This window comes from Sus scrofa, chromosome 4, assembly GCF_054392235.1.
Source record: "Sus scrofa isolate SSC_HxYL_T2T_F1_AM1 chromosome 4, Sscrofa_HxYL_maternal_Yorkshire_Landrace_v2.0, whole genome shotgun sequence".
NCBI classification, from domain to species: Eukaryota; Metazoa; Chordata; class Mammalia; order Artiodactyla; family Suidae; genus Sus; species Sus scrofa.
Genome location: NC_139386.1, coordinates 74,152,726 through 74,168,599, shown reverse-complemented (window position 1 = coordinate 74,168,599; position 15,874 = coordinate 74,152,726).

Here is a 15,874-nt window from a genome sequence, read left to right as displayed (position 1 = left end):
CTTACATATGCACTACAAATAGTTTCCTCAGATACAGTTGTTTTTGACCTTTTTGGTCATCATTTCAGAACAAAGTTTTTAAATTTCTACATGGTTATGACAGCAAACTTTCCCTTTAGTGTTTCTATACTTCGTGTCATTTTCAGAAGGTCCTTCCCACCCAGCATAAGTGAAAAAATGGTCGGTGCATTTACTTTTTAAAAAGTTTTCTATTATGAAAAATTTTAGGCATACATAAAAATGGACAGAATAACACACAGACCCAAGTCAACAATTACCAAGCATCTGCAACTCTTGCTGTATTTATCCTCATTTCTGTTTCACCAGGTTTTGTTGTTTGTTTTTTGCTTGTTTTTTTTTTTTTACCAAAGTATTCTAAATTCTTGGCATCATATCACTCCTGTATCATTCATTATGAATCTCTAAAAACAATTTTGTTACAAATCCACACCACAATTTTATATCCAAGAAAATTAACAATTCCTTGGGATTACATATTTCAATCATTACCCAATTCCCCCAGTTGACTAAAAAGTATCTTTTTATTGCTGGTTGGTTGGAATCACTTCTAAACCAGGTCCACATACTGCTGTGGATTTCATGTCTTTTAGATCTCTTTTAACCTAAGAATTTCTGCTGCTTTTTCTTTCTTTCTTTCTTTTTTCTTATTACTTAAATGTGACAGAAGGCAGATCCATTAGCCTAAAGAATGTCCCTATAATTCTTGTAAAAAGATGTTAACTCTAGGATTTGATTAGACTCAGGTTTAGCTGTTTTTTAATTTTTGGTTTTTCTTTACAAGATAAGAATCCTTCATCGGTGTTACTATGAACTTCATATAACATCCTGTCATAAGCCAAATATCTGATTGTCTCATCTTATCAATTCTAAGTTTGATCAATGAATTGATTTAGTTTTCTCATCACCTAGAGCTTTGCAGCTACCCTGAATTGTGTTCTTTTAACTTCAAATTTTCAGAATAAGAATTTGGCTCCAAATGACTTCAAACAGTGTCCAATGATTTAATTTTTAATTTTTAATTTGACCTAGGGTTTCTTGTAGAGTCAATGTGTACCAGTCATTTGCACTTACAAATTGTCCCATTTTCGGTCAATGGGAGCCCTCCCATGTTGGCTCCTGTGTCCTTTGACATAAAATTAAGAGGTCTTTAAAAAAAGCTTTTAATTTCAGAATTGTTTTACATTTATAGAAAAATGGCAAAGACAGTACAAGTTCTCATATGCCCCACACCCATTTTCCCTATTATCCTATATTAGTGTGGTACGTTTGTCACAATGAATGACTCAATATTGATACTTTTTCCAAACTAATTAAAGTGCATACTCTGTTCAGTTTTCTTTAGTTTTTACTTAATGTCCTATTTCTTTATAGGATCCCATCCAGGATAACATATTACATTTAGTTACCATCTCTCCTAAGGCTCCTCTTGGCTGTGGTAGTTTCTCAGACTTCCCTTGATGACTAATAGTTTTTAATATCTGAAGTTCATCTTGTATATTTACTACCCCAGACATGTTATCAGTTCTGCCTCAAGGTACTCTACTTTGCTTAGTGGGAAATCATACATAAAGACCACAAACTGAAGGGTAGCTGTGCTCACTACTGCTGGGTTGTCACTGCCTTTAAGTTTTGTTCAGTAAACACATCTAGTAAATAGATATTTTAATATAAACATGAACTCATACGGATACATTTCCAAAGCAAAGTTCATGTTCTAGGATTTTTACTTATTATTTTACTTATTTCACTTGTCTCCACACTGAAAATCTTGGTTCCTAACAATATAGCCATAGTTACTTATTAGTATTATTTTATAGTATATAAAAACAATTTCTAAATAATAATACCAATATCGTGACTGATTATTGGAATGTTAAATGCAGTTTAAGATTTCTTGGCAGATTTCTTCCTTTGGAATGCTAAGGATGTCTAATCAAAAAGCCTTATTACATACTCACTCAAAATAATGGTTCTCTCTACACAAACTGATAAGAGTTAGTTACAATTATTTCCATTTGCTTTCTAGTTTCATGGATTGTGTGTTTTTAAACTAAGCTTTTTTTTTTACTAAAGTATAACTGACATATAACATTCTATTTGTTTCAGGTGTACAACGTGAGTGGACACTTACATGTTTCACAAAATGATCACCACAGCAAGCCTAGTTAACATCCAGCATCATGCATAACTCGTTTTTTCTTGTGATGAGGACTTTTAAGATCTACTCCCTTAGCAACTTTCAAATACACAATGAAGTATTATAAACTGTGGGCCACCATGCTGTAATGACTGAACTGGTTTTATAGCTGGAAGCATATACATTGTGATCCCACTCACCCATTTCTCCTGTCCTTCGCCACCCACCTCTAGCAACCACCAGTCTCCTCTCTGCGTCCACGAGCTTGGTTTGGTTTGGTTTTTTGAGACTTCACGTATAAGTGAGACCATATGATACTTGTCTTTCTCTGCTTGACTTATTTCACTTACAATAATGCTCTCAAGGTCCATTCATACTGTCACAAATGCCAAGATTTCATTCTTTTTTTTATGGCTGAACATATATACATACACCACCTTTTCTTTCCTTTTTTTAATGGCCATGCCTGCAGCATATGGAAGTTCCTGGGGCCAGGGATTGAATCTGAGACACAGCTGGGACCTATGCCATAGGTGTGGCAACACAGGTCCTTTAACCCACTGCACAGGGTCAGGGAACTCCACATACCACATTTTCTTTATCCATCATCCATCAATGCACACAGTTTATTCCCATATCGTAGCCATTGTAAATAATACTAAAATGAATACGTAGGTGCAGATATCTTTTTGAGTTAGTGTTTTTGTTTCTTCAGATAAATACCCCAAAATGAAATTGCTAGATCATATGGTAATTCTAGTTTTAATTTTTTGAGGAACCTCCATACTGTTTTCCATAGTACCTACACCAATTTACAGCCCATCAACAGTACACAAGGGTTCCCTTTTCTCCACAGTCTCTCCAACAATTTTTTTTTGTCTTTTTGATAAGAGTTATTCTAACAGGTGTGAGGTGGTATCTCATTATACATTTGAAAGATTTTTTTTTCTTTTTACAGCCAAACCTGCAGCATATAGAAGTTCCTGGGCTAGAGGTTGAATCGGAGCTACAACCGGGACCTATGCCAAAGTCACAGCAATGCAGATCTGAGTTGTATCTGTGTCCTGCACTGCAGCCTGCAGCAACGCCAGATCCTTAATCCACTGAGTGAAGCCAAGGACTGAACCCACATCCTCACAGACACCATGTCCAGTTCTTGACCCACTAAGCCACAATGAGAACTCCTGAAAGATTTTTTTTGATTATAAAAAATATATGTTTCTAAAGCTACTTATAAAACATTTAAAATGTATACATATATTTAAAATATATTTAAATATATATAATACAGGGTTCTTTGTAGATTTATTTATTTATAGATATAATAAAGGATGTTATATAAACAGTAAGGACATTCAGAATAGTCTCATTTCCTTTCCTGTTCCCCCCACTCTATTCCTTCCCTCTCCCCTTTAGAAACTATTTTAATTAAATTTCACTTGCCAATGCTCTCTAATGTTTCTTTTGGCCACTATAAATAATGTGTGTGTGTGCGTGTGTGTGTGTGTGTGTGTGTACACAGACAGAAAGAGAGAGACAGAGAGCGCGTGTCCCTTTCTAATTGTCAACAATAATATTGATGCTGTTACTTTACAAGCCGCTGAGCCATCAGGGAACTCCCACAACTTTTATATTTTGCAGGATAATATAAATAAGTCATTACGATAATGATAAAAATGAAGAACCTCAGGGCAAATTAAAAGAGACAAAAGGATAAGAGTAAAATAAAATAAGTACTAATTCCTCAATGTAAATTTGCACTGAAAATAGTACAAATTCTTGATTGTTTCTCTTTCTCAAAAATATCCATTTCCTTTGTTCACTAAAAATGTCTGAAAGCAGTGGAAATCAATGTACTCTATACACTGCTCTGTTATTTTGCTTTTTTTCATGTAAGAGTATATGGAAAAAGTCACTCCATTTTAGCCTACAGATATTCTATTAAAATATAATTTACATGTTATAAATTTTATCTACTTTTTGGTGTACAATGTAATGATTTTTAGTAAAGTCACTGAGTTATGCAACCATTGTCATAATCCATTTTTTGGACATTTTCATCAGCCTGATAAGATCTTTCATGCCTTTTTATAGTTAACCCATGTTGCTATCCCCAACCCCAGGTAACCACTAATCCACTTTATGTCTCTGTAGATTTGCCTTTCAACTAGTCCCCTCTTGATAGACATTAGGATTGTTTCTCGCATTTTTCTCTTACAAATAATGTCATACTTATGCACAAATCATTTCATATTTTTACCTATGTATATTGGGATAGATTTCTCGACACAGAATTGCAAGGATAAATTTATATGTAATAATGCCAAATTCCTCTCCATAGAGTTTCATTTCGCATTCCCACCAGCAGTCTGGAAGAGTGTCTGTTTCCTCACAATCTTATCAATAGAGAATGATCTAAATTTGGGATTTTGTCCATCTGCAATCTAAGAAGTATATCTTGGATAATTTTAACTTGCATTGCTCTTATATTGAGTAATTATATTTGAGCAATTTTTTGTGTGTGTTTTCAAATGACTTTCACGACATATCTGAAATATTTGTTCATATTTTTTGCTCATTTTTTTCTGCTTTCAGAAAGTTTTACATTTAGATTTCTTGATATAAACTGCAATCATATATTTGTTTTTTTGTTGTCTTTGATCTTTCTCACCATATAAAAGATTTTTAGCATATCATAAAATATTTTAATCTTTTCTTATCTTGTGAATTTTGAATCATAGGGGTTTTTTTTCCCATTTCTAGATTATAAAATGACTCATCCGTATTTTTCTTCTTATACCATGACAGTACCTGACTTTAGTGGAACTTAATCTTCATTTGGTAAGAAGTTGTATCTTCTGAGAATATATATTTCATATTAAGAAAAGATCTATCCAGTCCTATATTCTTGAATCTATAAAAATAGAGAAGGTTCAATTTTGTTTGTCTATTCTTTATTGGTGGAGATAAACATCCATCCATTTAATTTTAAACTTCTGAATTAGTTTATTTTAATGTGTATCATAGGTAGAGCACAGAGTTTGGATTAGCTTGGCTCATCCATATGAACATTTCTTTTTTCCAGTAATTGAGATAAGCCATTATTCTGATTGATATCTTTCTTTTTTTTATTTTCCCACTGTACAGCAAGGGGGTCAGGTTATCCTTAGATGTATACATTACAATTACATTTTTCCCCCAGCCTTTCTTCTGTTGCAGCATGAGTATCTAGACAAAGTTCTCAATGCTATTCAGCAGGATCTCCTTGTAAATCTATTCTAAGTTGTGTCTGATAAGCCCAAGCTCCTGATCCCTCCCACTCCCTTCCCCTCCCATCAGGCAGCCACAAGTCTCTTCTCCAAGTCCATGATTTTCTTTTCTGAGGAGATGTTCATTTGTGCTGGATATTAGATTCCAGTTATAAGTGATATCATATGGTATTTGTCTTTGTCTTTCTGGCTCATTTCACTCAGGATGAGATTCTCTAGTTTCATCCATGTTGCTGCAAATGGCATTATGTCATTCTTTTTTATGGCTGAGTAGTATTCCATTGTGTATATATACCACATCTTCCGAATCCTGATTGATATCATTGATACGTTTGTCCTCAGTACAGTCATATTGTTCAATGTAACATTTATTATATACTATGTGGTCTCTTTTCCTTGTTATTTATTTTCTTTTAGTTTTAGGAAAGCATGTGTATTTGTTCCAGCCCTTAACAGTTATACAAAGTACCGCCTTTGTATAATCCTTTAGTGACTTCCATACTAAGACATCATCTGTTGGTTCTCTACTACATAAAGTATTCAAGTGAGCTTAAAAAAAATCATAGGGTCACGTGGGACAGAGCCAAGCAAGATTTAAGGGAGGCACCTCTCAGAATGGCTCAGTGAACATGGCCAATCCCCTGAAGAATCTCTGAGGGGGTTGCTATAATTGGAAGCTTTCTCACCTAACCTAAGGCTGTTTAATCCCATAACTACCTACTCTAAACAAGACAAGAGCAGTAAGCACCTTCGGGAAGAAAGCTCTCTCAACAGGACCAATTCTTCATCGGGGAAAAGAGCACAAAGACAAGCAGAGAGGTGGCATCAAAATGACACTTGAAAACTGGGCATGACTTTGGCCTCAACAGTTAGGGATTTCTACCAAAATTCCCTTAAGTGACCCAAGGCAAATATCCTATGATCCAATTTGAGGCTGCCTGGGTTCCTTAACCAATAGCCTGTCAAGTTTAACACCTAATTACACTCAAGGACAGAAAACGCAGTTTGGATGAACTTCTATTGAAGTTGTCTTTATGAGCTAAAGTTGTCCTTATGATGCAGAGAAACTCCTCGACAAAGAGGTCTTTTCCACAGAAGATCCTGGTGAGAAAGTTTTAGGTAACTAAGGAAGAGTTATCCCAAGTGTTCACGGCACAGGCCCAGAATTACCGCACATCACTGGCCTAGTGCTCCTAGTAGACCTCCTCCTCTGAACAATGTTAGTGAGGCAACTCAGGACATGAGGTGGCTGAGCTCAGGTATAATAAGTCAAAGTACCTAAAGGGATATTGGAAAAATTAAAGATTCACCTGAGTAGGTGTTTAACATGGTTTCTGAGACATTGCAGGATCTCAAGAAATCATGCTAATACCTCTACCATCATAAACTTGCAGTGCTATTAGGTCAAGGGGAAGATCTTTAGCACAGGTGTATATGTGAAGTGAAGTATATCCTTTTGTCCTTCACTGAGATAGGCTATTTCTCAAAAGAAAAAAAGGCGGGGGGATGTAATTAATATACCTCCCTGGAATGTTGTGACCGTTTACTCATTAACACCATGAAGTGCTTTGGAAACATCAAGTGAAATAAAAATGCTAACTATTGTGCATTCAGCTTCCTTTGAATAGCACCTTTAATACATGATAATGTAACCTAATTTAATTAAACAATACAAAGTTAAATAATAAAGGGCAAATGAAGAAATACATTAAGAAGCATAGTCCAGGGAGAAAGGCATGTTTTCAGATGAGGTTTGAAAGAAGGTGAATCAATGAAGCAGAGAGACACTAGAAAGCGGTTTTACTTGAGAGATGACATAGACAAGGTCTCCCCTTAGACTATCTGCTACTTTCCCCGGGCCCTCATTATAACATTAAATGCATCAGCATCTCAAATAACAGTGAATGTTAATGGCTATCATTGGTGAGACACGAAAGAGCACTTAATTATCCTCTAGAAGAATAAATGCAATCATTACTGAAAATTGTTGAAGTCACATAAAAGTTAAAAGATGTGGAGTTCCCCGGTAGCTCAGTGGGTTAAGGAACTGGCGTTGTCATGGCTCAGTTCACTGCTGTAGTCCCATCTCTGGCCCGAGAACTTCTGCAGGCAAAACCAAAAAATGAAGTTGAAAAAGGTAATACATTGTGGCTGGCTAACACTTTCTGTACTTTAGAGTCAGTCCTGGAAAGCACCAGCCCAACCAGGAACTCTGTTTTCCCTACTCTGGCTGATGGAATGTGAAAAGAAGTGATGTGGGTCATTTCCAGACCGAAGTGGATAATTGGTGGTTGTGCTCTTGCCATAATGGCTTTCCTTCCCACAGTGCCTTGAATGATGAAGAGAATGGCATCAAAAAACAGAAGGACCCTGAATCCCAGAGTCCCCACTTGAAGGACACCAACCCAGGAGAGCTGCCCAAGTAGGAACATCCACCGTGACTGAGCCTGAGTGAGAAATACAGTTGTATCTGCTAAACCACTGATACCTTAGAGCTGTTTGTTAGCACGCCTAATAATATCGCCATCACTAGGAATTCCTTTTTCTTTTCTGAAGGTTGATTTTTTACCTAAACACCTGTTTATGAGAATAAACGTGTATCACAGACCATACAAAAAACGGAGTGAGGAGATAGAGCAAGAACACGGTCTGTGTTTCATTCACTTAATGCACAGCAAAGTGCTTAAGTATACGGAAGGGGTCTACTAAGTGAGTGCGGTATTAAGCGTAATTTCCTCATGTCTACTTCAATATTCAACGGAGATAAAACTATTACAAAAAGGACAAATGAAAGGGAGAAAACAACGTGAAAGAAAAACTTATGATGAGATAATCAAGAAAGAAGATGAAAAAGTATTAGGCAGCTTAGATTGCACAGAACTGTAGATGTAATTTAAAGTGCTATTAGTGATCCGCATCTCTGTTTTCTGACCCCATCCACAGCATGTAGAAGGTCCCTAGGCCAGAGATAGAACTCACGCCCCAGTCACAGGTGTGACAACGCCGGACCCTTAACCCGCTGAGCCACCATATCTTGACAACAGTGGAAGTTATATCACTGTCAGTGGATAAGGACAGAACATTCCTGCTCAGTGGCAGATCCTAGTGTTTTTAAGTGGGTGCACCCAGAAAGTCTAAACAGCATATTGTTGTCAAGTAATCACTATCAAACATTCCAAAAAATGCTTTGTTTTTCCCAAAACTTAGACTGAATTTTAAAATTATATTTCCATGTTCACAACGCAATTAATGATTTCTGTCTAAGTTGATTTTAACCCGTTTTTAGACTCCACTTGAGAAACCCAATGAGCCCTCCTTTTAAGGACCAGACTTTCGTATATACAATTTTAACAACATGGAGTTAAGAGTTTGGAAGCAAAATAATGCATATTCTAACAAAAGTTCACAGTTTTAGGTATCAAAGGAAATCATAATATGCATAATGCACAATAAGCAACATTTGCAAACTACACGTATGGAGCGTGGGTACATCTGGTATAATATTTAATTTGAATACTATCTTTGTTATGCATGCCACATGTCAAGTAGCACCAGTTATTTCAGCCACCCAAATTAACAAAATATTTAAAAGCTTCACTACAAGTCTGTAACACACAAATCCCAAACTCAAAGTCACAGGAAAAGGGAATGGAATGAGCTAAAGTTGAAACACCAGACTTCATTCTTTTACTTAAAAATTATTTTCACTTATGATACATGCTTCTCTTAAGACATTCACACCAAAAACTAAAGAAAAGATTATTTCAAATCCAATTAGCTAGAAGTTATTCTTATGATCCTGCAGGGCTTCCCACCAAGTACAAAACCAGGCAGCTAATGATTAGGAAATCAGGGATTCAATGTCTGATACACATTCCTGATTTTGCAGATACTATAACTGCCACCAGAGGGAAAAATCTAACTGCATGGTGCTCAGATTATAGCCATGACCTAAGATGCTCCATCTTGAGCAGAACTGGCTCTATCGTTAGCACAACTTCAAGAACTGGCCTCAAGAGAATAAGAGGAACACAATTGCTCATGATAATCTGTATCTTTGCAGGCATCAAAATAATTCTAGCTTGCTCTACCATGTACCTAAGCAAGCAACTTATTACTGTCAGCAGAGAGATGTTACAGACCCACGTTGACACCTTCCACTTTGCGAATACGGCGCCTTATGTCAGCATGAAAAAGTTCCATAAGATGGACCTTCGCCCCTAATCCCATGAAAATGGAATGATGTTTGACAGTGGGGGACTGAAAGCAGATCTTCTGCCCACTTCTGTTCCCCTCTCACCTTAAAAAGAAACCTAATTAATAAGAATGGGATCGATCACTGAATAATTGAAATTAACTCCTGACTTATGCTCTCCTGAATGCACACCATGCCTTGTCTAACCTGTTGCCTCTTTTCCGAGATAAAAGGAAGTAAGCCTAGCTCTGTGCCCCCCAGTAGACTCCTTAGCAATCCTGAGGGCAGATCACTCAGCCAGGTAACATCTGGGAGAGGCAGCCAGTCTGCAGGCAGGGGAGAAGGATGCAGAACCCAACCTCCTGCCTCCATGAGTCACTGCGATTCTTCCCCCCTCCAATTTTTCCTTTAAAACTGTCACGGCTGAGCAGGTTCTGTGGAGTTGGTCTCTGGACACGAATCTACCATTTCCCCAAATAGCCAGCTTTTCTGATTAAAGCACCTTTCCTTTCTCCTGACACTTGCCTCTCGAGTTACTGGTTATGTGCAGCAAGTAGCTGAATCTAGGTTCATAGAATAATGCTGCAAGTATTTTTTGTCTCTTTAAGGCATTAGATAAAGTATGTAATCATTCACAGTCACCAATTAAAGTCGCAATGAAAAGAAGATGAAACCTGAATATGATGAATAATATCAAATATGTGTTTACAGACGTGTTAAAAACAAATAAAGATGAGAATCAGTGAAAGAGAGAAAGCTAAGATATATGAAGGCATTCCCCAGCTAGCCTTTAAAACCTTAAGTAATTACAGGCATGTGAAGGACTGAAATTATGTTCTGCGTTTGAGCAAATGGAAAATCCATAAAATCTATTTTTATTTTATAAAATGAGATTTTAAGAAGTATCTGTTTGCCTAGCTAATGGCCCATTTTGCAATAAGTGCCTTTGTAACCTACAAATAAATTTACAAGTCTCGCGTGCTATGATTATTTTCTATCCCTTTTCTAAAGTAAATGATGTATATGCGATTATAAGGGCAATGGAGTGTATACAGAGTTAAGAAGGAGAGATCGTGATAAAGAGGGTTTCTTTGCTTGAGGTAAAGAAAAAAGTAAATTTTGATATTTTCAATCACAAGTAGAAAATTTATTTGTATGATACCTAGGATAACAGTGGCTGCTACTGAAATTACACTGAATTAACTAGACCCTCCAGGTACATGGCCACAAATTCATGCCACTAGGTGGCAGCAGCACCATCGAGGGTAGCATTGACCTCCCAATCGTTTCATCCTGATTAATGCACCACTTTCCTCTATAGCATCTGGAGCTTGCCAACAATTAACACATGTCTCTTTCAGAGTTTTTCTGTTGTTATTAAAATAGAACTGGATTAACAAAAAATAATTAGATATCTATTTCCAAAAGCAATCGCCTTAAAAACAAGATTTAAAGAAAACCCTGTACATGATCACAGAATATTTTCTGTGTTGCTCTGTGTCCAATTGAGCTGAATTGCATGGCAAGAACTGAATCCAGTTTGTACAGATAGATGCACTGCTGGAATGTGTAAATAGGTTTTGTCACCACTTACCTTAATTTAGGTTACAAAATTACTCTGACATGCTTCATAGAGGCAGGAGCTTTCCTGATTCTGCACCTTCAGGTGAGTTGTAAACTCACTGCTTACTCTTATCAAGATGAAGATCACATTTTATCCTCCTAATGAGCTTTGAAGCATAGTTTCTCCTTGCAGGACCGTGACTCTTCAAAAATAGGCTGAAGAAATTCTTGCTGGAGCCCCCTGCTTTTTCTTTTACCTCTCAAGCCTACCCACGGTTCAAAACTGTCACCTCCGTTATAAGTCACACTCACTAAGAATCAGTGCTTCTTAGAAACATTGTCATCTGTCGGCCTCTCTAATACATTTCCTGACACTTCTTTTAATGGAGGGGGGGTTCTTTTTTTGCCCCATGCTTTCATTTAAGATATCCTATCAATTAAGTTAGCTCTTTTCAGATCTCTTTAAGTCTCTCCTTAAAGAAGTTGTGCTCTCTTGCCTTTCACTATCCATAAATACACTGATGTAGACAGAAGAGAGTGATTTTAAAGTTTCTATAGGTGACTATCATGTCTTCATACCTTAACAGTAAGTTCTACAAGTGCTGTATTCATTAAAAAAAACTCTCCTCCTAACTGTATGTAAGATTGTTTTCAACATGTCTGTTTCTGTATCAGAATCTATTTTAAATTTAAAAAAAAATCCCATGCATTTAAAGGAAGAAATAAAAGCTCTAACAGCCTCAGTAACTAGAAAACATAGGGAGTTTGACAGTAACAACAACAACAACAAAAACAGTGAAGACCTGCCCTGACCTTAACTCATATGCAAACCGCTTTCTTTTAAATGATAGCGTGATCAACACTCTGAATGATATTTCTGGGTCTTGGCACATCAAACTACCCACAGATGAAAGATGACTTAATTGCTTTGACCACAGTCCGAGTCAGAAGAGCTCAGTTGGCAAATATAAAAATAGCTTGGTGCTATTTGCATTTGCATTCAAGTAAGGAGGGATTTCACTGTAATGCCCAATGTCTAGGTAACAAAGCAACCCACAGGTAGTGAAACACACCTTGCAAGTAACAGATACGATCCCTGACCAGAGTGTCTAAGGCTGCAGAGGACACCTTGATCTTGTCAGCTCCTCCGTGTGCATAGGAAATACTGCTGTCAGTGCACTGCCTCCAAATTCAGATCACAATATATTGAGAGTTTATGTCTTTAGAGGTTAAGCACTTAAGCATTCACAGAGATTTGCTGCCTGTACCATCACCTTTAAATAACCTCCTAAAACCCTTTTAATAATTAATTATTATTCTAAATATCTACTTTTGCTGTTAATAGCTTAAGCTGCTTCTCATAATTTCATTTAACAAAGTATTACCAATCAATAGTCACAGCAGAGGGAGGCTTGCTATATTTCTGACTTTACTATGTAGCAACCCAAATAAAGTAAAAATATATAGAAGAGGAGAAAATATGACACAAAGAATGGGAAATTTCTCTAGGCCTTGTATTAAATGTGATTCCAAAGCGCACAATAGACTCTGCATTTCATCTAACCAGTTACCTTTTGAGATGATGTTACTTTCATATTTTCTAAACTTTGTAATATAAACAGCAAACTTAATTCAGAAAGAAAAAAAAAAAAAAGCTGCCATCACTGATTACCATAGCCAGGATCACAGACTTTTAAATCAAAAGTCACCTGAGTTGGAAAAGGTTTAAGTTTTTTTCAATAAATTATGTTTTATAATGACTATAAAAGTTATATAGTACACAGAGGCTAGCTCGAGCTAGATACTTTACTGTACCTGAATTGCGAGGAATACTTTCTGAGACATAAAGCTGACAATCAGACCTCAGAGTGTGACTGGAAAATAGCAGACCCTGAAAGATTAAAATGTGAATTTTAGTAACCTCGAAGGCAAAAACCATTGTTCTTTCACTTTTGAACCGGGAACCAGAATGGGCAAATGTTAACACAAACACATGTAAGGAGACCAAAGGGTCAAGTCGTACCCCAAAATCATGCTTTTAAAGCTGAAAGTGAGAATTCTTGCTCCACGAAAATCCATGTTTCTTCTGCTCTTTAAAAACCACTGCTATGATCATGCTAAAATGTAAGTATAAAATGGCTCAACTTACAAAGTAAAACTGAATTATTCCTTATTGAAATTCAGTAAAGCCACTAACATTGCAATAATTATATATAATACATAATAATACATATTATATTATATATGCAATAATAATGTATCTTTTTAATATCATAAATTTTCTTTTAAAATGCAATTACCAGAAATAAAGGGCAGATATCTGTGGTTAAGCAATACATACATATATTATTCATAAACATTATTATTATTTCTAAATGTATTCTTGATACAAACAACATGAAACAAAATGGTTTAAGGTAATAAAATGTGAGAAGCAAAACTGTGGAAAGCAAATCTTTAAAATTAGGAAAATTGCTGTTAATATTTTTCTTTTTTTCTTTTTTTCTTTTTTTTTTTTTTTTCTCTTTAGGGCTGCACCTGAGGTACATGGAGGTTCCCAGGCAAGGGCCCAACCAGAGCTGCAGCTGCCAGCCACAGCCCCAGCCACAGCCCCAGCCATAGCCCCAGCAATGAGGGATCCAAGCCGTATCTGCCACCTACACCACAGTTCAATGCAACGCTGGATCCTTAACCCACCGAGGGAAGCCAGGGACTGAACCTGAATCTTCCTGGACACTAGTCAGATTCGTTTCCATTGTGCCACAACGGGAACTCCACTGTCGATATTTTTAAAAGGAGAAATGACTGAATAATGATGCAAAGAACTTACAGTAAATATTAACACTTACAGTAAATATTAATGTATTTAATCATTAATTTTTACCATTTTTAAACTGTTTTTAAAAAATACCCATAACAGTAAATATGTCTGTCACCCATAATCTTTATCAAACTATTGAAAATAACTTATGAAAAACACTACCCTTGACCCTTAAATTTCAGTTCCCAGAGAGAACCAGGGTTAACTGTTCAGTATACTTCCTTCAGATTTTTTCCTGCAGGGGAAGTTCCCCTTGTGGCTCAGGGGGTTATGAACCCAACTAGTATCGGGTTCGACCCCTGGCCTCGCTCAGTGGGTCAAGGATTCAGCATTGCTGCAAGCTGTGGCCTAGGTCTCAGATGCAGCTCTGATTTGACCCCTAATCTAGGAACTTCCATATGCCACAGGTGCGGCCCTAAAAAGCAAAAAATGAAAATAAAAAGTTTTTTTTCCTGCATGTATCCACCCACATGCCTTTTCTAAATACCAAAAATGACCCTGTCAGATTCAACAAACTATTTTATAGAATGGAGACACCATCATTTATTTAATCATTTGCTTACTAAAGAACATTGTTTCTTACTTTTTGCCTTTTCAGAAAACCCTTATACCTCCATTGATAGTACTCACGCCATTTTTTCTGTAGTATAGATTCTTAGGTGTCAGATTCCAACTCACTTTCTCAAAAAGACTGTATTGATTTTCATGACAACCATTTTCCTCCCAACTCTACATATCATTACTATTTTTTAATTAGACTAATTATAAATTTTTTAAATTTATATGTTATTTTTATTAAAGATTCTGAACATCTTTTCATATCACTTTTGGACATGAGATTTTTCTACTAATTGCCAGACTAAATTATGGTCCTATTTTTTTTAGATAGCTGCTTCTTGTTGTGAAGAAATTCTTTGCATATTTTATGTCTTTATTTTCTCCTCTTAGTCTGCTGTTTGTCTTTTAACTTTGTTTATGGTGTCTTTCTTTGTAGAACAGAAATCTTAATTTTTAAATGTATAGTTAAATGTATCAACATTAAATGTGAATCTCTGGATTTTTGCCTTGCTTAGGAGAGCCTTTCCACACCATGTCTATTAAAAAAACCATTGCTCTATGCATTTCTCAGTCCACACAGAATCAATGTAACTCTGATTCTAGTAAAATAATAATACAAAATTTAATTAGAAATTATCTTCAAATACCTAACAAAAAAATGAAAATGGGGGTAATGAACAGCTGAGGCTTAAAAACAAAAAAATTCAGACAAAACCTGATTTCCTTTCCTGATAAAAAGAACCAAATTAGTGCACAAGGGAAGGCAAGGTATGTAATAAATTTAGTCCTTTGACAAACATTGTCTCCATAAATCTCTCATTAAAAAAAATTCAAACTGGCTTCGAGGTGAGCACAGTCAACTGAATTGAAAACTGTCTGATGAGGGGGTTCCCTGGTGACTCAGCAGATTAAGGATCCAGCATTGTCACTGCTGTGGCTCTGGGTGCTGCTGTGGTGCAGATTCTATCCCTGGCTGGGGAACTTCCATGTGCCTTGGGTGCAGGCAAAAAACAAAAACAATAAACTGTCTGATGGACTATAAAAAATAATAATAGCATTGGAGTTCCTGCTGTGGTTCAGCAGGTAACGAACCTGGCTAGTATCCATGAGGACGAGGGTTCGATCCCTGGCCTCACTCAGTGGGTTAAGGATCCGGTATTGACGTGAGCTGCGGTGTAGGTCTCAGGTGAGGCTTGGATCTGGCGTTGCTGTGGCTGTGGTGTAGGCTGGCAGCTGCAGCTCCGATTGGACCCCTAGCCTGGGAACTTCCATTTACTGCAAGTACAGACCTAAAAAAAAAAAAAAAAAAA